The sequence below is a fragment of the Corylus avellana genome, chromosome 2 (genome assembly GCF_965113065.1).
Source record: "Corylus avellana chromosome 2, dhCorAvel1.hap1.2, whole genome shotgun sequence".
Taxonomy (NCBI): Eukaryota; Viridiplantae; Streptophyta; class Magnoliopsida; order Fagales; family Betulaceae; genus Corylus; species Corylus avellana.
In genome coordinates, this window is record NC_142491.1 from 25938758 (window position 1) to 25963611 (window position 24854).

General features: G+C 39.6%; 1 pseudogene; it reads left to right on the forward strand.

The window, feature by feature from the left end:
- The first annotated feature begins 9782 nt into the window (after positions 1-9782).
- On the forward strand, positions 9783-19468 carry LOC148587563 (uncharacterized; annotated as a pseudogene).
- Positions 19469-24854: the final 5386 nt, after the last annotated feature.

Here is a 24854-nt window from a genome sequence, read left to right on the forward strand (position 1 = left end):
AAATATGCTTATGACAATGATGCAAATGAACATGCTAAAACATGTCATAGTAAAGTGTGTGAACCATTTCACAAGAGATGGCACAAGTTACATAGGCATGGAGCAATCACGTCTCATAAGAAAAATGGTGACCCTTAATGCAAAAGTCAAACCCTTTTCCCTCAACTTTAATAAAAAGTCATATACCTATTCCTCTTCAATTGTCCAAGAGAATTTATGCAGATTAAATCTCGTGGGTGTTTCACATTTTTCCACAATGATTATGACACCAGCTCTTTCTATAAGGATTTCAAAAGCAAATTTATAAGAATATGTTTAGTCACAATTTTGCTAAACATTTGATCTTTGATCATATTTTGCTTGTCATTGAAAGAGGTGATGCCATGAATAATTAAGTTTTGAGATTGACTTATAAGGTCAATTTGCACAGGTTAAAACAAAAATACTCATAAGAGTTTTTGCCCAAACTAATAGATGTGAATTCTCTCAAAACTTGTGAAAACAGTGTGAATAAATATAACAAGGCTTAGAATGAACATAAGCATCAAAGCACACACACAAACTTTCAAACCATCATATAAGACAACTTCAATAACCAGCATAATACATGTTTGTAATAATGAGAGATTCATAAAGAGCACAATAAGTGTTTGAAGAAAGCACACAACAAGATCTAAGGAGAGAGCACTCCCAAAGAAAAACGCACAATAACAAAAAAATTAAAAACGCAACAAGATAAAAACTCATAAAAACAAGGGACAAAAATACCCAAAACATGCACTAGAATGCAATAAGATAAAGAAAAAAAATCCTAGTCATGCTAAACAAAAATGGACAAATAAACCTCTTAAATATTGCTCTTAAGCGAACCTTCCAAACTACAAAATCACTTCCAATGAAAATAGAAGGAGCATTTGGAACAAAGGTAGATCGTCTAAAAACAGTGGAGGTCATTGAACACACTCAAGACGTGAGTCTAAACCAAGTGAACTCGCTCTGATACCAATTGAAAGAACAACGAGGATCGTGTTCTACCCCCAAGTCAAATGCATAAGCGATTTATATAAACAAAACAAACGCATAAGAAGTTTATATAAGGAAAATAAATAACTATACTTAAAAATAAACCAGTACAAAAATAAAGAACATTCACACAACCACAATACAAGATCTGTTGACGAAGTGGAAAACCCTTTGAGTACCTCAAGGAAAAAACCACTCCAAGGCAGCCAAACCCAGGAAATCACTATATAAAGATTCACAATTACAGACTAGACAATACTCACTCCATGGAGGAGTGAGTATTGTCTAGTGACCACCTTGTCTTCATTGTGACCACCTTCATGCAGCGCATCTCCTTACTAACCCTTCAGTAGACTTCTTTGCGGGTGAGTGATGTGTATGGTATGGTTTGAAATCAACAAAAACGAAAAACCCCAAGTAAGCGACAAAGCACGAAGCTTTTTAGGCAGCCTTACTTAGTACATGAAACGGTGAAGGCTATCCCTTCCATGAGTGATAGTAGTAACCCTTTCTTCACCGGGAACCTCCAAGCTTAAAGGAGCATAAATGGAAATGGAGAGATTCAAAGAGTTCTACAGAAAATGAGGCAGGTATTTATTGATTTGAAATTTTACTTATTTCTGTCTTAATGAGGATTTTCTTCTATTCTGACGGGAAGGCCAAAATCTGTATTTTGAGCCATTCCCATCATAACATGAGTTAACCCTCGTTAGGACGCAAAGAGTAAAAAATAGATCTAAATACCCGTCACGAGCTAGTCATAATGCACCTTCTAATGAGAAAATAGTAGCTTCAGCTTTGGTCCCATTACATGTCTTGTTCTAACGAGGAAACAGTTACCTTCCATTACATATCCTGTTCTAACGCGACCTCTGATGGCACTACAAAAAATACAATTTCAATAACCAAGATTTAGTGATGTTTTAAGGCCCAAAAACATCACAAATGGGGTGGTGACGTGTCAGTAGCGACGTGGGTGACACGTCAAAAATTCAGGAGTCACTACTTGGAATTAGTGATGTGTGGAATTGACCACCTATCACCAATTGGTTACATGTGGAATTAGTGACATGTGGAATCTAACACGTCACCAAAAATGGTGACGTGCCAATTTCGACACGTCACCTTTTTTGGTGACATGCCAAAAATTGCACGTCACCATTTTTTGTGACCTGCCAAGATTCACACGTCAGCAATTTGTGATGTGTCACCGAAATTGACACCTCACTACATTGTGTAAGTTCTAAATCTTTTTTTTTTCCCCAATATTTATGTTTTTAATTTCATGGGGCATTTTACCCAAATTAAAGGAGTTGCACCACTTAATAAACGAGTTACACATCTATTGACTATCCATCTATCCATCTATCCATCGATCCATCAAATACAACTATCAATTATCCATTAACTATCACAAATAATCCATTATAGAAAAAAAAATCCATTACAACAAACAATCAAAACTATCCATTATCGCAAATAAATCCAACTATACATCAACAATGTCACTAGTGCACTAATACAACATCAAAACACAACTTTAACATTGACCTACAAAACCAACATGACTGCCTGACTTCTCCGCAACAACTGCAAATGATAAAACCAACAATCAATAGACATGGTAACATCTTATCAATCAGCAAACATGATAACATCCACACTTAAAAATTGACCTACAACACTAAGCATTGAGTAATCTTAAAGTATACAAACGTCATCGTAATCAACAACTTCAAAGTTTATAAATGGCGCCTAAACCACAACTTTAACCTATGTACACTACCAACATGTAAACATAACATATAGTTCAAAAACTATAATCATACATAAATATAGAGGTGCACATATACTTCCGGTTATTCTGAACGACGGGAAAAATGCGTTGATGAAAGAGACAGTTTTGAAGCTGATATCACGGGTTCAGCTAGAACGTGATCTTCATCCTCAGTTTCTAATGGTATGTCCTCTACAGAGATTATATTGCAAATGTGTTATATACATGCATATTTGGTAGAAAGATACGCACAATGTGTGATTATCAAACAATTACTAACCGTTTGATATGATGACATGGAAGATGACATTGTTATTAAAAAAAAAAAAGGATATAATGTTGCTTGGTCGACTCCCAACTGAGGATCTCACCCTCACACGGCCTGGGGACTCGGTGCCTGGCACAGGCTTCTGTTGAGTCAACCCGTAGCTCCCTTGCACCAAGGACTCAAGTATACGAAAATGGGACTCATATTCCTCTCGTTGTACAGCCATCTGTGCCATTTGTTCTTTTTGTGCAGCCATCTGTGCCATGTGTTGTTCCCTCTCAACTTCTAGTGCGTTCTCAATCATTTGTTCGATCTTAATGTGTCAAGGGTTCTGTGAGTGCAATCCGGACGATTAATATGAATGGATGGTGCCCCGTACTGGTAGGATCCCTAGTCCAACATCTCGAACCCAACCAGTATTTTCTGGCTTATTTTCTAGAGCCTGCGCATACACGTCATTCGATGCCCACCGGATCGTCCTCTAGGTGACGCTTGAGCTTGCCACAGTATCTGTAGGCATTAACTCTGTAACGCCCCAAAAATTAATTAACTGGTAATTAATTTCACAGTTCATCTCCCAGCCTTATCCCTCATGGAACAAGACTCATGGACCTCTAACCCTTAAAAACAAAAGATACTAAACAGCAGAAACAAAAAGATTCTATAAACATTAATCATTATAACCAGAGCATTTATCAAGGAACATCAAAGTAGCTAAAATCACACTACACAAGTCATCTTTACAAGGGATTCATGCTATACCTTAATATGCAAGCATACATCAAGGCTCCTAAGTCTACGGCATAACTCAAACGTATTAGTTACCATGAGTACCCGTCTAAGTTTGCAATAAGTCCTCAAGCATCTCCCGAGTCGAATCCTCCACAATAACCAGAAGCTTTGCGGTACCTATCTCTGCTAAACTATCTATAACAGTATAATTGTACATATGGAGAAAAAAGAAAAATAACACAAGGGTAAGTCTGATGACTTAGTGAGTATAAATGCACATGACGTACCCGTCATTAAATAGTGAACTCAGTTGTTTATAAAGCACATTCAACATTATGAGATGACAATTTATCATGGATGTGATATAGATATAATATATGTTTATAATCATAAGTAACAATAATAGTTCAACCGTATGGTCTACCCGAGATAATATCTCTTCTCAACAGGGTTGACGCTGTCCCGAGGGACCTATAATACAACACCGATACCCCAAATATTGTACGCTACTGTCCATCCCATTAGTGGCATGACCGAGTCCGACCTTGGGTGGCCCACACCACTAATGATATCCGTTCTATAGTGACCATCCATTAGGGAATGGCTGCGCCTAGTCACAGAAGCATTAGTTATGTATTTATTTTTTGGTTGTTTTATTTTATAAAACTTGGGCCAAGAAAATTAATTCCAAATCCCATTCCCCTTCTACTCCTTGCTCCTACCCTCCCCCTCCCCTTCTAATTTTTTTTCTTTATGTTTGTAGGTGTTCTCTGACCAGATCAGCAACTTCGGCCTCTCCGCTATGCGTCCGTCTACCTTCCATCGTGTTGTGCCATTCATCTCCTCCCCGGCCACTGTTTCTGCTTACTAATTGTTTGTTTGTGTTTTTTGTTTTGAATAAGAGGTTTCTTCTCTCTATATCTGCACTCATGAGCGAGGAGGAATAATTAGGTGTGAGGGGTTTGATAAGTGCTAAAATATATGTATTTTAGTCCCTTAGTTTATATTTGTTATTTCCTTATTTTTGTTAGTTTGTGCAATTTTATTTCCTTTTTTTTTTGTTTTTTGTATTTTCTTTGTTTTATAGGTTTTTGGAAGAAAATGAAGCACTTCTAGAAAGTTTGAGCATAAAAGACAAAATTGGGAAAAGTTAGAGGTTCTGACAGTGCGATCGATCGTACTAGAACAGCAATCGAGCGCCCAAAGCCAATGAGTGAGCGCAAGGCATGCACTTGCGCGCAGAAGAAGAAACTTGAGTGCAATGCGCTCAAGTGCATCACATAGATGATCGATCACAGACCTGCAATCGAGCGCACACGGGCCACGATCGAGCGCATAGGGGCCATGCTCGAGCGTACCCGTGCGTAAAGAACAAGGCAGCAGCTGCTCTATTTCGGAAAGTGCCTTTTTCCACCCCAATTAGGGTTTTCAAAGTCCTAGGCGAACTAGGACTCAAAACCTACAATTTTTAGGGTTTTTAGAGTGTTCCTAAGGCCTATAAATAGACCCTTAAGCCTCTAGAATAGACACACAATTTCAAGGAGAAGAATTGGAGGCTTTTCAAGCTCAAGTTTTCGGGTTTATTCTTTTCCTTTCTAGTTTATTTTATGAAGATATTTAACGTCAAATTCATGTGTAACTAAACTCCTTAGTAGGACTAGATTGAAGCCCTAATTATATTTCTTTAATATATCAATATTGGCGCCTTTGTGATAATCATATTGTTATACTTAACTTGATTAATTCATGTTTTATCAAATTCCTCATATTTGTGTGATTGGCCATTATATGCATGTGGTATGGATTAGTTATTTAAGTCAATTTAGATGATTGAGTCCTGGGCTTAATAGAGTAACAAAAGAATCTCCTCACGGGTTCTTGGGTTAATCAATATGAAAACCGAGAGTAGACACCCATGCCCTAGGTTCCATGTGTTTGTCGATTTTCACAGATTTATGTTTTCTTAAAGAACAACTTAGTATACACCCATGCTAAATCCTTTAAGAAAGAAAAGAATTAGAGTAGACACCACTGCCTAATTCGTTCCTTAGGAAAATCAATAGTTTAAGGAGTAGACTCTCATACCCTAAAGTTGGCAAACTTTAAGTATTCGTAATATGATTAGAGCATTGGCAAACTTTAAGTACACTCCCATACCCTAAAGTTGGCAAACTTTAAATATTCATAATATGATTAGAGCATTGGCATATTGTTATGTTATTGAGCATGATTAGTGGTGGATATCAAAGCCCTACCTTTATCTTTATAAACTCAAAAATCAATCTCTGTTTTGTTTTAATTACGAAATTAATTTTAAACTTAATTTACGTCAATCATCGTGGGAATGATCTCGTACTTGCACCCTATACTATTGTTTTGATCTTGTGCACTTGCAAGTTAAAATGTACATTTATTCACTTATTAATTTATGTGGATATTTGCACAACAAGTTTTTGGCGCTATTGCCGGGGATTGCGTCAAATTTTGTTTAGAATTATTTTCCTTTAGTTTTGTTATTTTTAATTTTTAATATCAATTCTATTTGTTTCTGTTTTTATTAAAAAGAAAAAAAATTCCAAAAAATTATCATCTTTTCTGTTTTCTGTTCTGGTTTAGGTCTGTGGTGTTCTACGTTCAGTTCCTGCGATCGAGCGCACACTGATAAGTGCTAAAATATTTATATTTTCAGCCCTTAACTTGCATGTTTTAATCCTTTGGTTTTGGTTAATTAGGACATTTTACTGCATTTTTGTATTTTCTTTGTTTTATAGGCTTTTGGAAGAAAAGAAAGCATTTCTGGAAAAATTCCAAGCTTAAAGGGGCAAATTGGGAAGACCTAGAGGATATGGTTAAGCTTAACCAATCATGGTTAAAGTTTAAATCAAATAAAGGAAAGGATTAATTCGGAATTTCTCAATTTGAAGTCAAATCGGATTGGATGCAAAATTGGATTCTGAATACGTCTCGGTATTTTGACCATAACTTTCATCTCAGATATCCGATTGAGGTGATTCAAGCGGCATTGGAAAGATAACTCAAACTACTACAATTCATTGTGAAATAGAATTTTCCCAATTCGGAGAGCCACAAGGCCAAAATCACGCCGCAAGATAGGACCGCAATTCTGGGCGAATCCTATTCCGATTTGGGCTTAGGTTTTCTTTATCCTAATTAGGCTTGGACTTAAATCTCTGAAATTCCTAGGATTACTAGGGCTTCTAGGGCTCTCCTAAGCCATATAAATAGACCTCTAAGCCTCACAATTGGAAGAGGCCGTTTTAAGCTAAATTACGACGTATTGCCGTGGGGAAGCTTTTGCTTTGTTTTCCATTGTAAGTTTTATTCTTTCGATGATGACAATTCAATTGGTGATTATTTTTGTTATCATGAGAGGCTAAATCTTTCAACTAAGGTTGAAGATGAAGCTTCGTCATTGACAAACTCATGTATTCTCGTATTTTGTTTATACAATTTTGACTTCGAATAAGGATGTTGTAGATTTTCATTCAATTGCTTGATTTATATCTTTTAATTGAATGTGATGAACTATTATGTGTTGGAGTTGGATATTTGATGTGTTTCATCCTTCGGATACATCAAATCATTCGATTGAAATCGGATATTCGTTGTGATTCGTTAACCAAACGGATACATAGGATGATTTAATTTCGAATCGGATATTTGTTGTGATTTGTAAAAATGGGTGGATTCATTGAATGATTTAAACTTGATATTTGTAAAACATCGAATATAGTTTTTCGATTGTAGGAACAAATACGAGAATATAGAGTTAAGATTTGGCAAAGTGAATTCTAAAACCTTAGTGTTCTTTACCATTTTATTTCATTATTTTCTTTAGTTTATGTTTTATTTTGCACGACAAAAATCACAAAATTCGGAACTAGGTTAAAATAGAGTTGGTTTAAATAGAAATTGGTTTACACAACACAAATCCCTGTGGATCGACCTCGCACTTGCACACACGCTATATTGCACACGACTCGTGCACTTGCGAGTACAATTAAATTTGTACACCAAATTTTGGCGCCGTTGCCGGGGATTTGTTTGTTTGTGAAATTGATTTTTATTTGAATTGGTTTTATTTTTCTACTAGTTGTTTTATTTTTGCAATTTTATTTTATTGTATTTGTATTTGTTGTTGTTTCTGCCATTCTGATCTAAAAAAAAAAAAAAACAGAAAAAAGAAAAAGAAAAAGGGGTTTGTTGTTTCTGTTTTTCTTGCTGCAGTTTCAGAGAATTTTAGTTTCTGTCAGTACGATCGATCGCACTCCATCTGCGATCGAGCGCACTCGAGCCTTTTCGGTGAGCAGCCTGCGTGCCTGCGCCTGATCCATTCTGCAAGTACGCACGAGCGCACAGCGAACGCACATCTGCGATCGAGTGCATCACCAGAAGCAGCTAAGCACAATTTTTTTGTTGTTGTTTTGAAATTTCTTTTGTATATTGTTGTTGAATAGTTAGTTCTATTTTTTTGTTTGGTTGTTTGTGTTCTTTCTGTGATTATTCATTGTTGTTTAATCAGTTTATTTGAACACTCGAGATTGGTGTATGCTTGGTCGGAGATCCCTAAACTTAGATTTGACACCTTTAGATCCCGACATTGATAGAACTCTTAGGAGAACTCGGAGAGCACCTGTTGAGAGTGAGGATAGAGGTGAAATGGGAGACCAACAAGATAACATAGAGGAACCTAGGGTTGAGCATGAGGATGCTAGAACTGGAAATCCCGAGCAAGCTAGAGCTTGGAATGTGGACTTCACTACGTCAATTAGGGAGTTGTTCGCACCTGTGGACTTCACTACATCCCATTCGTGTATAGTGTTGCCACCAACCAATGCTACTCATTTTGATTTGAAACCTCATGTCATCCAACTCCTACCATCGTTCCATGGTCTAGAACTTGAAAATCCTTATAGTCATGTAAAGAAATTCAAGGACATATGCGCCACTTTCAAATTTCAAAATTTCTCCGAAGAGTCTGTTCATCTCAGACTATTTCCTTTCTCTCTACAAGACAAAGCTAGGGCATGGTTGGACTCCAACACGCCCGGATCCATTACATCTTGGGAAAGCTTGTTAAGCAAGTTCTATAACAAGTATTTCCCAATGTCAAAGGTCAATGAATGCAGAAAGGAAATAAGCTCCCTCACTCAAGAGGAGGATGAGAAATTTTCAGAGTGTTGGGAAAGGTTTAAGGAGTTGTTGATAAGATGCCCCCCACATGGATATGAGAAGTGGAGACTCGTTCAATTTTTCTACCAAGGATTGACCCAATCCAACCGTAGTATGATTGAGTCAATGAATGGGGGAGCATTCTTAAGTTTGACAGGGGATGCAGCATATAAGGCATTAGACAAGTTGTTCGACAGCTCACAGTAGTGGGATTTTTCGAGTTGTTGGGATAAATCTGCCCGTATTCCCAAGAAAGGTGGCATCTATGAGGTTAAGGAGGACACTGATTTGAGGATAAAGATAGATGCTTTGACCAAGAAGGTTGAAGCCCTTGCAGTGGGTCAATCCGTAAATGCCGCCAACACTTTCAATGTTGATGGCTGTTCAATCTGTGCTAATCCTATGCACTTAGCACAGAATTGTCCATTTTCACCGGCTTTTGCCGAGTGCGCCGTGGAACAAGTGAACGCCTTTAATGACTTTAGGAAGCAAGCAAGCGGACCATACTCAGAGACATACAATCCAGGGTGGCGGAACCACCCTAATTTCTCATGGAAGCAGAGCCAACCAATGAATCAAGGATTTCCCTCACAGAATCATGGTCGTTCAACTCAACCAGTGCAACATCCTGCATCTTCGTCACAATCATCGCTGGAGGAAACGATGAAGGCATTCATACAATCGAATAGCCAGACCATACAAGAGCTCAAAAACTCTACCATGGCAAATACCCAAGCAATAGATGAAGTAAAGAATGCCACCATGGTTAACACCCAAGCAATTGCGAAGATGGAGAGTCAGATTGGACAGATAGCCAATCACTTGGGTGAGAGAGAAAAAGGGAAATTGCCCAGTCAGCCCGTGCCCAACCCAAAAGGTCAATATATGGTTGGGAATTCCTCAAATCCTGCACACGGACAAGAACATGTGCAAGCAATTGTCACTCTGAGGTCAGGAAGACAAGTGGACAATCAGGTGGCTGAGAAAGAAGAAGACCCTGCAGGGCAAGAAAAGGAAAAGAGTGGCAACAAAGAGAAGAGAGATGCCGAGCCATCTACAGCCACACCCATTATTGAGGACCCTCCTAGGTCATTTATGCCGAAAGCACCTTACCCTGAAAGGTTGCAAGCCCCCAAGAAAGGAGGGAAGTTTGAGGACATTCTAGAAGTGTTCAAGCAAGTCCAAATCAATATTCCATTTTTGGACGCCATCCAACAAGTGTCTTCTTATGCGAAGTTCTTGAAGGATTTGATCATAGTTAAGAGAAGAACAAATGTCCCAAAGAAAGCATTTCTGACCGAGCAAGTTAGCTCCATCCTTCAGTGCAAGTTGCCCATTAAGTATAAGGACCCTGGGTGTCCTACCATCTCTTGCACGATAGGAGTCAGTCAAATTGAGAAGGCTCTTTTAGATCTTGGGGCGAGCGTGAATCTCCTACCCTATTCAGTTTACCTACAATTAGGGTTAGGGGAACTGAAGCCCACGTCCATGACACTTCAATTGGCTGATAGGTCAGTTAAGATACCACGGGGAATCATTGAGGATGTTTTGATCAAGGTGGATAAGTTTTACTTCCCCATGGACTTCATTGTGCTAGACACAGAGCCGGTCAAGAATGTTGGCATTCAAATACCGGTGATTCTAGGGCGACCATTCTTAGCTACGGCTAACGCCCTGATTAATTGTAGGACAGGGGTGATGAAGATTTCCTTCGGAAATATGACAGTGGAGCTGAATATCTTTGATATCAGTAAACAACCATTGGAGTATGATGAAGTGAGAAATGTATGCTTGATAGAGGAGATTATGGAAGAGACAGTGAATGAATCAAGCATAGAAGACCCCTTGGAGGCATGCTTTGCTCAGTTCGGACAGGATTTAGATTCGGACAAGTTGCTTGAGCAAGCAGATGCAATTTTGGAGACTGCTCCTCTGGTGAGCAGTGAGACGGAGGAGACAACAACACTTGATCCCCCAAAGATGGAACTTAAGCCTCTACCGGATAACCTTAAGTATAAGTTCCTAGGTCCAGCAGATTCTTTGCCTGTGATTATAGCTTCGGATTTGGTTGATGCTCAAGAGAAAAAATTGCTAGAGGTGTTAAGACAGCACAAGGAAGCTATCGGTTGGACCATTGAGGATATCAAGCGGATCAGTCCCTCAGTGGTGATGCACAAGATACATTTAGAGGAGAATGCCAAGCCATCGAGGGAGCCACAGAGAAGGTTAAACCCAACTATGCAAGAGGTTGTGAGGGCTGAAGTGATTAAGTTGTTGGATGCAGGGATCATTTATCCAATCTCGGATAGCAAGTGGGTAAGCCCAATTCATGTTGTGCCAAAGCGGGCTGGATTGACGGTAGTAAAGAACAAGGATGATGAGTTGGTCCCAACTCGTATTCAGTCCGGATGGAGAGTTTGCATAGACTACCGCAAGCTAAATGCCGCCACAAGGAAGGATCATTTTCCACTCCCATTCATTGATCAGATGGTGGAACGTTTGGCTGGGCACGCATACTATTGCTTCTTGGATGGTTATTCTGGATATAACCAGGTCCCTGTGGACCCCGAAGATCAGGAGAAGAAGACATTTACCTGTCCTTTTGGGACTTTCGCCTACCGTCGCATGCCCTTTGGGTTATGCAACGCACCCGCTACTTTTCAGCGGTGCATGATTAGTATTTTTTCTGACATGGTAGAGCGTTTCTTAGAGATTTTCATGGACGATTTCTCTGTCTTTGGTTCATCCTTTGATGAGTGTTTGCACCGCCTGACTTTGGTATTAGTACGGTGCAAGGAGAAGAACCTGGTGCTCAATTGGGAGAAGTGCCATTTTATGGTCAAGCAAGGTATTGTATTGGGGCACGTCATATCTCAGAGGGGGATTGAGGTTGATAAAGCGAAGGTGGATTTGATTTCCAACCTTCCACCCCCACGTACAGTGAAGGAGGTTCGCTCTTTTCTGGGCCATGCAGGATTCTACAGGCGGTTTATCCAAGACTTTAGCAAGATTGCCAGGCCTTTGTGCAAGTTGTTGGTGAAGGATGCCCCATTTGTATTTGATGAGGATTGCCAGAGAGCATTTGGGGACCTTAAGAGCATTCTGACGTCCACACCCATTATTCAGCCACCCAATTGGGGTGTACCTTTTAAGATCATGTGTGACGCATCGGATTATGCCGTTGGAGCTGTTTTGGGGCAGCGTATTGATAGACTCCCCCATGTCATTTACTATGCGAGCAGGACTCTGAACGATGCACAACTCAACTACTCCACCACGGAGAAGGAGTTGTTGGCAGTCGTTTTTGCGCTAGACAAGTTCAGATCCTATTTGCTAGGATCTAAAGTCATCATCTTTTCGGATCACGCAGCATTGAAGTATCTTTTTTCCAAAAAAGTTGCTAAATCTCGTCTGATCCGATGGATTTTGCTACTTCAGGATTTTGACATAGAAATTCGGGACAAGAAGGGTTCCGAAAATGTGGTGGCGGATCATTTGTCTAGATTGACTGTGGATTACACTGAGGACGCCAGCCCAATTTCGGAGACTTTCCCTGATGAGCAATTGATGCACATTGCTCATGAGCCCACACCATGATTTGCTGACATAGTGAACTATCTTGTCACCGGCCAACTGCCTCAGCAGTGGGGGCGACAAGATAGGTCCAAATTTTTGTCCGTGGTGAAACATTTTTTCTGGGACGATCCTTACCTGTTCAAGTATTGTCCCGATCAGATCATTAGGAGGTGTATACCTGAGCATGACCAATCCAATGTCATCTCCTTTTGTCATGATCATGCTTGTGGAGGCCATTTCAGTGCTAAGAAGACCGCTGCCAAGATTTTGCAATGTGGATTCTATTGGCCTACCCTTTTCAGAGACGCCCACGCTTATTGTATATCTTGTGAGCGTTGTCAGAAGCTAGGGAGTATCTCTAGAAGGAATATGATGCCCCTCAATCCCATTTTGATTGTTGAGATTTTTGACGTATGGGGCATCGATTTCATGGGACCTTTCCCGAACTCCTTTGGCTATCTGTACATCTTGGTTGCTGTGGACTATGTGTCCAAATGGGTGGAGGCGGTTGCATGCAAGACCAATGACCACAGAGTTGTGGTCCAGTTTTTGAGAGACACTATCTTTGCTCGTTTTGGTACGCCTCGAGCAATTATAAGTGATGGAGGTAAGCATTTTTGCAATCGGATTTTTGAGCAGTTGATGAAGAAGTATTTCATCACACATAAGGTTGCACCCCGTATCACCCACAGACGAGTGGACAGGTTGAAGTTTCCAATCGCGAGATCAAGCATATTTTGGAAAAGACGGTAAACCCCAATCGAAAAGATTGGTCTATGCGATTGAGTGACGCACTGTGGGCATATAGGACAGCTTTCAAGACCCCGATTGGGATGTCACCCTATCGGCTTGTGTACGGGAAGGCATGCAATCTTCCCGTGGAGTTGGAACATAGAGCATATTGGGCCATCAAGCAGCTAAACTTCAATCTTTTGAAGGCTGGCTCACAAAGGAAGCTCCAACTCAATGAATTAGAGGAGCTGAGGAATGATGCTTATGAGTTTGCACGGTTGTACAAGGCACAGATGAAGAAGGCTCATGACCAGAGCATTTTGAGACGATCTTTTGAGCCTGGTGAGAAAGTCCTTCTTTACAATTCACGGCTGCATCTTTTTCCAGGCAAGTTGAAATCTCGGTGGACAGGCACATTTATCATTCGGACAGTTTTTCCTCATGAGGCCATCGAGATTGAGGATCCTCAGAATGGTAACACCTTCAAGGTAAATGGACAGAGATTAAAACCATTCTTAGAGTTGAGGAGTAAGGAGATTGAGACGACATTGTTGGAGGATCCGAGTTATTCTGAGTGATTGTCGTCTTTTGTGGAGAGTCTGGCTGAAGACTTAGAACTTAGCGCTTGTGGGAGGCAACCCTCATTCTCTCCCTTACCATTTTATCTTGTTTGTTTGTTTCTGTTGTGTTTTTCAGGGCAAGTGTCTGCCATTCAAGTTTGGGGGAGCATTCTCCTACGTTACACCCAACTTGCGCCGCGCACCTGGTATTGTATCTCTGGACCCATTGGGGACAATGTGTCATTTTAGTTTGGGGGTGGGGTAGACATTTCTCTGTCTTTTTCCTTGATTATTCGTGTTGTTTTGTTAAAATATATATATATATATATAAAATAAAAAAAATAGAAAATAAAAAAAATTTGCTATGTTATTGATTAAGCAAGGATAACACCTATTCTGTGGTTTGCATGTCATTGTTCTGTTTAGCATTTTGAACACAGCATGTCAGTAGGAATCTGAGTCTTTTGACTCATTGTTGGATTAGAGAGATTTCACATGTTCGAGTTTATCACCACGAGCACACTAGCACAGAATCGGTGAGGTATAAGATTTGACTTGATTAGGGTATATTTTGAGATAGGTAGGATGAAGTGTGATGAAACCATGGCTTGAAAAAAAAAAAAAAAAAATCAAATCAGTTTGAGCTTCTCATTGAGTAACCGGACCTCATGCCTCACAAAGCATTGAGTGTTCGTGTAAAAAGATGAGAAACCTAACTTGGTTGGTTGTATGGCTAGTTTGGCTTCGTAGCCTAGTTGACTTGAGTAATTAAGCCCTTAGGGATGTTTCTATATCTAGTGCCCTAAAACCATTTGGTTTGGGAGTCTCTGGCCCAACACTCGTTACATGGGTCAATTAGAAAGCTTAAGGAAGCTAAGCATTGCACAGCCTATACAAAAAAAATAAAAAAAAAATAAAAAAAATAAAAAAAAAATAAAAATTAAGCCTTGGTTGTTTCATCTGAGCAAATTCCTATCACATCTAAAGTACACCCAAGTTTGAGAATAAATTGAAGCCTCCGGATTTTATGTTAGTCTCACATTGCACTTATTGGAACATGTGTTGTCTCAAATTTCCATCTTTGAGTTGAATGATTTGTGCTTATCTTGATGATGTGATTGTGGTGTTCATTATGATAAACCTACTCATGATGTTAAAAACCATGTGTTTGTGTGGAAGTCCTTGTTTATGAAATAACATAGTGCATAAATGTTTGTGGGTATCATTCCTGTTAAACCCTCACGAGACTTCACTCGTCCTCTAGGGATACCTAGGGGTTTAAAAGGCTTGTTGCATGCGCTAAATGCAATCGTATATCCCACGAAAGATGAATTTATCTTTTGTTTTCTATTTTTCCATTCTTGTTTTTAGTTTTGTATTGCTAAGGGACTAGCAATATGTAAGTTTGGGGGTGTGATAAGTGCTAAAATATTTATATTTTCAGCCCTTAACTTGCATGTTTTAATCCTTTGGTTTTGGTTAATTAGGATATTTTACTGCCTTTTTGTATTTTCTTTGTTTTATAGGCTTTTGGAAGAAAAGAAAGCATTTCTGGAAAAATTCCAAGCTTAAAGGGGCAAATTGGGAAGACCTAGAGGATATGGTTAAGCTTAACCAATCATGGTTAAAGTTTAAATCAAATAAAGGAAAGGATTAATTCGGAATTTCTCAATTTGAAGTCAAATCGGATTGGATGCAAAATTGGATTCTGAATACGTCTCGGTATTTTGACCATAACTTTCATCTCAGATATCCGATTGAGGTGATTCAAGCGGCATTGGAAAGCTAACTTAAACTACTACAATTTATTGTGAAATAGTATTTTCCCAATTCGGAGCGTCGCAAGGCCAAAATCACACCGCAAGATAGGACCGCAATTTTGGGCGAATCCTATTCCGATTTGGGCTTAGGTTTTCTTTATCCTAATTGGGCTTGGACTTAAATCTCCGAAATTCCTAGGATTACTAGGGCTTCTAGGGCTCTCCTAAGCCATATAAATAGACCTCTAAGCCTCACAATTGGAGGAGGCCGTTTTAAGCTAAATTACGACGTATTGCCGTGGGGAAGCTTTTGCTTTGTTTTCCATTGTAAGTTTTATTCTTTCGATGATGACAATTCAATTGGTGATTATTTTTGTTATCATGAGAGGCTAAATCTTTCAACTAAGGTTGAAGATGAAGCTTCGTCATTGACAAACTCATGTATTCTCGTATTTTGTTTATACAATTTTGACTTCGAATAAGGATGTTGTAGATTTTCATTCAATTGCTTGATTTATATCTTTTAATTGAATGTGATGAACTATTATGTGTTGGAGTTGGATATTTGATGTGTTTCATCCTTCGGATACATCAAATCATTCGATTGAAATCGGATATTCGTTGTGATTCGTTAACCAAACGGATACATAGGATGATTTAATTTCGAATCGGATATTTGTTGTGATTTGTAAAAATGGGTGGATTCATTGAATGATTTAAACTTGATATTTGTAAAACATCGAATATAGTTTTTCGATTGTAGGAACAAATACGAGAATATAGAGTTAAGATTTGGCGAAGTGAATTCTAAAACCTTAGTGTTCTTTACCATTTTATTTCATTATTTTCTTTAGTTTATGTTTTATTTTGCACGACAAAAATCACAAAATTCGGAACTAGGTTAAAATAGAGTTGGTTTAAATAGAAATTGGTTTACACAACACAAATCCCTGTGGATCGACCTCGCACTTGCACACACGCTATATTGCACACGACTCGTGCACTTGCGAGTACAATTAAATTTGTACACCACACACCCGTAGCGATTGAGCACACTTTCAGGGAGCGTGCAGACAGCATCACCAAATTACTACGATCGAGCACACACCAAGTAGAGATCGATGGCAGGTCTAGGGAGAATCCGGACAGCAGCACTGCCAAAAATTCAACCATCCTTCCAATCAATCTAGAGATTGAGCAGACCATTCGACAAATGCCTAGAGAAAACTCCGACACAGAAGAAGAAGAAGAAGTTAAAGAAACAATGGAAGATCTTCTAAAGAACCCACCGCCAGCGTGAAGACCCATGAAACAGTCTTTCATCCCGCAAAACCTCAACCAGCCATCATGCATCGCCTATCAACCAGAGGCGGAAGGCAATTACTATATATCCCTGCAAATATTCAATGCCTTGACTCACTTCAAGGGCACAGCTATTGAGGATCCACACTTGCACCTTAGGGAGTTCTTTGATCTCTACAAGCTTCAGCACATCCAGGGCCTAACTCCAGAGCGAATTAGGCTAGTCCTCTTTCCTTTCTCGTTGAAAGATAATGCTAAGTTGTGGTATAATTCCTTGCCTGCAGATTCCATTCATACTTAGGAAGAGTTGGCCACTAAGTTCCTAAAGAAGTTTTTCCCAGCTTAAAAGACAAGGCAGCTTAGAAGGGAGATTCAATCATTTCAACAAAGGGATGGAGACCTTTTCTTCGAAGCATGGGGACACTTCAATGAGCTGCTTCTCATGTGTTCACATCACAATCTATCTCAAGATGATCAAGTACAAGCATTTTATGAAGGTTTAAATGACATTAACAAGGGTATTGTTGATTCAGCTTGTAGAGGTGTGCTGATGGAAAAGAGCAGTGAGGAAGCCATATAGCTCTTCAAGACATTGAATGAGCACTCCCAACAATTCTCATCCAGAGGGAGACAAGGAATAAAGAGCAAGGGAATGTATGAAGTCAACATAAATGCTAGAATTCAAAATCAGACGGCTGCCATGATTGAGAGATTAGATATGCTTGTAAAAGCCATGACTACTCAGAACATCTCTCCCATACCCATTCAGCAAACTGCACAAATTCAGGTATGTGCCATATGTTCCCATTCTGATCACACCACTGAGACTTGTCCTATGTGTTCATTTACAGATCAAGAGTAAGCAAATTATGTGGGACAGAACAATTATCCTCCCAAGAGTAATCTGTACTCCAAAACTTATAATCCAGGGTGGCGCAAGCACCCCAATTTCTCATGGAGTAACAATCAGAATGTTCTAAACCCTCAAGGCAGCAGAGGAAATCCCAACAAGTAGTCCAACCAGTTCAGGAGTCAAAGAAGAATGACCTGGAAAGTATTGTATTCCAATCGGCGACTTCGCAACAACAAATGATGGCTTCGCAACAACAGTTTATGACTGAACAAAGACAATTCACGACTGATCAAAGACAAGTCAATGCACAGACCAGTCAAGCTATCTTAAAACTGGAAGCACAAATGGGGCAAATAGCTAGGGAGCTGAGTGAAAGAAAGCAAGGTGGATTTCCAGCCCAAACAATATCCAATCCAGAGGGTCACCAACAACTAAAAGCTGTAACAACTCTTAGAAATGGCAAGATCATAGGAACTGAAGAGACAGCACAAGACCTTCTAGCTGAAGCCAAAACATTCAAGGTAAGTGAAATGGAGAAGGTGAATGCACCACCCTTCCCTCAGAGGTTAGTTAATCAAAGAAAGAAAAGAAACTCCTTGATATTTTTGAGATTTTGAGGAAAGAGATTAATATTCCTTTATTACATGCAATTAAACAAATTCCTTCATATGCTAAATTTTTAAAGGATTTTTGCACTTATAAAAGGAAGTTTCAGGAACATGAAATAGTGGGTTTAACAGAAGAGGTAAGTGCTATGTTGTTAAGGAAATTACCACCAAAGCTTAAAGATCCTGGTAGTTTTACTATTCTTTGCACTATTGGTGACCATCCTTTTGAGCGTGCATTGCTGGATCTAGGAGTGGGTGTAAATTTGATGCCATACAATGTGTATGAGATGCTAGGTTTGGGGGAGCTTCAACCAACTTCAATCACCTTATAATTGGCAGACAGAAGCATCAAAATACCAAGAGGTATACTAGAGGATGTCTTGGTAAAGGTAGGTAAATTTATTTTACCTGCTGATTTCATTGTATTGGATATGGAAGAATCTCCTATGTCATCACCTTTACCTATTATCTTAGGAAGACCCTTTATGAGAATTGCTAGTACTAAAATTTGTGTGAAAAAGGGTACTATGAGTAGAAGGTAAATGGTGAGAAGATAAAATTCAAAATATTTGATGCATTGAAATTATCTCAAGATGATTTAGAATGTTTTAATGTCTGTATGATCCAAGGTGATGTTGAGAAAGTTTCTCAGGTCCAAGATATTGATCCCTTGGAGGCCACCCGCACTCACAGTTTCACAAGGCAGGACTTTCCGCCAGATTGTGAAGCTGTTACAGATGACATCATTAAAGTTGGGTATCCTCTAGAGGCCTTTCCACCGCATCCAAGTGCTAAGAGGAAGCTGCAGCTGAATGAACTTGAGGAGTTGAGGCATGAAGCAAATGAGAATACCAAGTTCTACAAAGAAAGAACCAAGGCTCGTGTGAAGGAGTTTCATATGGGACAGAAAGTGTTGACCTATAAGTCGAGGTTAAGACTTTTCCCTGGTAAACTTAAGTCTAGATGGTTTGGGCCTTGTGTTGTCACGAAAGTGTTCCCTCATAGAGCTTTTGAGGTTCATAGTCTAGAGAAAAATCAAACATTCAAGGTGAATGGACACAAAGTAAAGCCATACCTCGAATGAAATTGGTACCAAGAGATGAAGATGTGGCACTCCAGTTTGTCCAATATGCAGCATTACCAAGAGCGCTTGAGCCACATTTGGTGGAATTCAAGTATATCTCCCCAAAACAGTAGCACTGAAGCTACTATCAAAAGCGTTTGAGCAGTCCAGGAGCTCAAGCGTGTCTATTCAGACCAATGGTACTGAGGCCACTGAGTGCGGTAAAAGTCTCCATCCTTTTTAACTTCTGTTTTCTTTTCAATTGTGTCAATTTTTATTTTTAGTTCTTCTTTATTGTCCATAGTAATTTTAGTGTTTTATTTATTTTTTTGTTGTCTGTTTTTCTTTACTTAGATTTTTAGATTAAAAAAAAAAAATTATGTTCTTGCAAACGGTGCTCTCGAGTGCATACTCACCGCACACATATAGTTAGTTCTGCTAGTGCGATCGAGTGCACCTAGTTTTGCACTCGAGCGCAGTCCTGCCAAGTGCACACCTACGCCCAAGCTTAACCCATGTAGGCTCGAGCGCAGCACTTACATGCACACACTCGGCACGAGTGCGATCAATTGCACTGTGGAGTGTGATCGAGCACACTCAATTTGGGGCGCACGTGACCTTTTTTAGGTCACTTTCCCCTTTCCTCCTTCACTTTTTCCCTGCGCTGTGAACTCTGCCCAGCACACTCTCTTCACTCACTGCACACTGCCGCACCACCAGCTTCGCCCAGCACCATTCACCGGCCGTTTCTGCATCGCCCTCCACTGCCACACGCCACCCTACACACACTCACCTTGACCACTGTCCCTCCATCTCTGTTTTACCCCATTCTTTCCCAACCCCATTTTTTTCAATTTCCCCCGTTCTCTCCTCATTTTTCTCTGTTTTGGCAAGCGCAACCTGTCACTACAGATTGTGCTTGTCTCGGTGTTGGTTTTCTCTTGTTTTGCATGGGGCTTGGAGCTATTTTTTAAGTGGTTCTACACCACTTGGTTTTGGGAGTACACACCAAGTGTTCGATGAAAATCCTGAACTAATTTGACCAATGCCTAAAGCTCAAGCTTCGTCTTCTCGGTCTTCTGAAACTCCAGCCGCAAACTCCTAACCCACTTTTGCGCAGAGGGAGCTCCTTTTTTAGATGACCTTTGGAATAGAAGACCACTTCAAGCACTTCGAAGCTACTCAATGGGCGGTTGAAGAGTTTAAGCGCCGTGGGTTGACGAGATTGTTCAAGCCCGTCACTTCCACCACCTACAAAAGCCTCATCACACAGTTCTATGAGCACCTCTCTTATGACTGCACCAAGCCGGGTGTCATGTCCTCATTAGTACAAGGCAAGGATATTGAGGTGACATCCACCGACGTAGCCATTGCTTTAAAGTGCAATGATGAGCACCCTCTAGAAGATGCACAGTTTAAGAAGCAACCTCCCAAACTCTACATTGCAGAAATCATTGAAGACATGTGTGAGGGGCAATTTGCGGACAAGCACAACAATGCTAGCAACAGAGCCAAGATGCCTCCACGACTCTGGCTTGTGGACTCTATTCTGCATCGCAATGCATTTCCCTTGGGACACAAAACTCAGAGGTGAGACTTGTTCCTCCAAGCACTCTACGCCTTTCATAAAGGCCTTTGGTATTCCATTCCTGCACTCATCTGGAGCCAGATTCATAAGTTTTGGGAAGGGGTACATGTAGGAGGAACAACCAGTACCAACAAATGGGGATTACCATTTCCCTTTCTCATCACTTACATACTGCAAAAGAAAGGCATTAAGGGCACCTCAGAAGATGGACCTATCAAAGAACATCCAAAATTTGGCAGAATCCAATGGAACCAAAGCTACTTACACATGCCAAGGGTACCTAGGGTGCCAGCAACAGAGGCAAAAATGGAGAAGGAAGAACCTATGGGCGTGGATGAACCTGGAGCTACGCAGGCTGAGGAAGAGGAGACCATCACCATGGGCATATCAGAGTACCATTACATCTGTGATGAGTTTTCATTCCTCCGGTATGAGCTAGCTGACCAAAGATGGGAAGCTCGAGAGGAACAATTCTTGGTTGCACAACGTTTAAAGGCACAAGAAGAACTACTGCGGAAGCAAGGAGACTTGTTATAGGCACAAGATGGTTTGCTATGGTCCATTCTAGACCAACTACAACCACCTTCGGGGGCATCTTCTTCAGGATAGCAGTGAGGGGAGGACCACAGTCTGACTAAAAACGTTAAACTTATCGCTCATGGGAGGTACCCCACAACATATCCTTTTTATTTCTTTGTTTGATTTGATTTGATTTTTATTTTTATTTTATTGTTACTTTATTTTTGTTTTCCGTTGTTATTTTAGTATTTTATTTTGCAGGGACAAGTGTGCTTCAGTTCAAGTTTGGAGTGTGCTTTGAGCCATGCTATTCTATGTTGTTTCATCCATCTCCCGGGTAAATTCATTCCATGCTATATACACATTGGGGACAATGTGTAATTTAACTTTGGGGGTATGGAAGACACTTACACACACTTCGTCCCATTTAATTAAAAAAAAAAAAAAAAAATTGCATATTCATGTTTGTCTGAAAAGTTGGTTGATCTAAATACTTGTGATTTGATTTCATTGGTGAGCTTAGAATTTTGAACATGATCTGATGATAGAGTTTTCAGTTTGGTTACTTGCTTTAAGCAGTTGAGAATTCACATGTTTGATCTAATCTTACACAAGCACATTAACACATAAATTATGGGGTATGACATGAAAGTCTAATGTGTGTGTTTCTATGTCTTGGGTGAAACTGGATGATTTATTAAATGAATACTTTCTTCATCTTCCTCCTCCAAAACGTGTGGTGGTGGTCGATGACAACGCTCATTGGGACCACGCGTGTGGTAAGTGCTAAACTATACATATTTTAGCCCCTTAATTTACATATGTTAAGCTCTTAGTTTTGTTATTATTTGATGTTTTGCTTCCTTTTTGTGTTTTCTTATGTTTTTAGGGTTTTTGAAGAAAAACAAGTGTTTCTGGCAAGTTTCACTTAAAAGACAAATTGGGAAAAAGCTCGAAGCCAAAGGATCGATCGCAGCCCAATCTAGGCTCAAGCGCCTGCGCTCGAGTGCAAGACAACCAGGATCGAGCGCACCAGCGCTTGATCACATATCAAGCAGGTGCGAGCGCAGCATACGTTCGAGCGCCCAACACAAGGATGGATCACAGGTGTGCGATTGAGCGCACCAATCTGCAATCGAGCGCAATCGCCCAGCCCAGATGCAGGAAGTGTCCTTTTCCACATCAGTTTAGGTTTCCAGTCTCCTAGATGGATTAGTAGACTGACCTACTATTGTATTAGGGTTTCTAGGGTTTCTAGGTCATTCCTAAGCCTATAAATAGACCTCTAAGCCTCTAGGAAAAAGTGTGGAGAAGCAGACACAAGCTCTGGAAAAGAACTGAAGACTAGATCAAGAGGAGTTTGGGTTTTTCTTCTCTTCCACCTTTTATTTTTGTTATGTAGTTAGTACTTTAATTACGACTAGTTTGAAGCCCCATTCATGTCTCTTTAGGGTTGCAATATTGGCGCCTTTGCTACAATTATCTTTTGGGTGTTTAATTTGATTGATTCTTGTTTACTTGAATTCTTCATATGTGTGTGCCTGATTACCATATGCATGTGTTTAGATTTATGTTATTTAAATCAATTTGGATGACCGAGTCCTGGGCTTAATAAAGTGACAAAAGAGCCCCATCACAGGTTCTTGAGTTAATCAACATAGGGAGCCGAGAGTAGATACCACGCTTTAGGCTTTGTGTGGTTATCGATTTCCATAGATTTTTGCTTCCTTAAAGAACAACTTAGTAGATACCATGCTAAATCTTTTGGGGAAGAAAAGAACTAGAGTAGATACCATGTCTAGTTTGTTGTTTAGGGAAAATCAATAGCTTAAGGAGTAGATATCATGCCCTTAAGTTGACAAACATTGGATATCTAGAGATAATTGGAATATTGGCATATAGTTAATCTTATTTGGGTATGGTTAGCGGTGGATTTCAAAACCCTAATCCTTTTTAGTTTTAGTATTTCTTTTATTTTATTTCTTTAGTTTAATTCAATCTATGACAATTGATTTAAACTCGTTAATTAAATAGGAAAATACATTCTAAGCATAATTTACCAATCCTCATGGGAATGATCTCGTATTTGCCTGCTATACTATCATTTTGATCTTGTGCACTTACAAGTAAAACATAGCAAATATTTGCTTATTAATTTAGGTGAGTATTTGTCACAAAAAGTTTTTGGCGCCGTTGCCGGGGATTGCATTAAACTATGTTAAGAAATTTTTTTCTTTAGTTTAATTTAGTTTCCTTTAATTTTTTTTTTTTTTACTTCCTTTGTTTTGTTTGTTTGTACTTTTGTTTTTAATTTTATTTTCTTTGTTTTTGAGTCTTTTTTGCTTTACTGTCCTCAACCTTGATATTTTATGTGGCAGATAGATCGGTGCGTTGCGATCAAGCGCATAATTGCCACACAGCAGTACTGATGCTACTGTGAGTCCTTCATGAGTCGGTGCTGCGACAGTGCGCTCAAGCGCCCATTCTAGGGAGATCGATCGCAGTTGTGTGATCGAGCGCACAGCCAGACAGCAGTACTGAAGCTGCTGTTATGTCGAGTCTATTTTTATTTTTTATTTTTTCATTCTCTATTTCTGTTTTATTTTATTTTCTCTTTATGTTTTTTTTTTTTCATTTTTGTTTTATTTTAAATTTTTTTTTAACCTTTTCTATTTACTATTTTTGCAAGTCTATTTCTGATCTGCAGCAGTGCAATCAACCAAATGTCCTTTGTGAGTGAGCGCACCACTGCTAGATAGTAGCATTGATGCTGTTGTAGCCGCTGTTCTATTTTTGTCCGTAGCAGTGCGATCGAGCGCATGTCCTTAGCGATCGAGCGCACCAAGCTACTGTATTTCTGTTTTGTGGCAGTGAGACCAAACACCCGATCAAAGGAAGCAAGGGTACCACTATGATCGACCACAAGTCCTCAACGATCGAGTGCACCTCCAGGCAACAGTACTGAAGCTGCTAAAAATTCTGAATCTGATTCGTTTTTTTTTCATACATGGTCGCCAATCTCAGAATTTAACCATACAATACCGTCCCTATGCACTTGAGCCCTCCATCAGGCTAGGGTACATGATCTCCTTCCAGGTTTTATTATCTCCATTGTTGTTCAATTTTTACTCTTTGATTATATTTTTACAACAATGTGTTGCACTTGACTGGTATTTGGTTGGAGTATTTATTTGTTTTAGGGACAAGTGTTCTTGCAAGTTTGGGGGTATGCTATGAGCCATACCTATTCAAACTAGCATCTCACGGAGAGTAGTAGCACTGAAGCTACTATCAACTGTC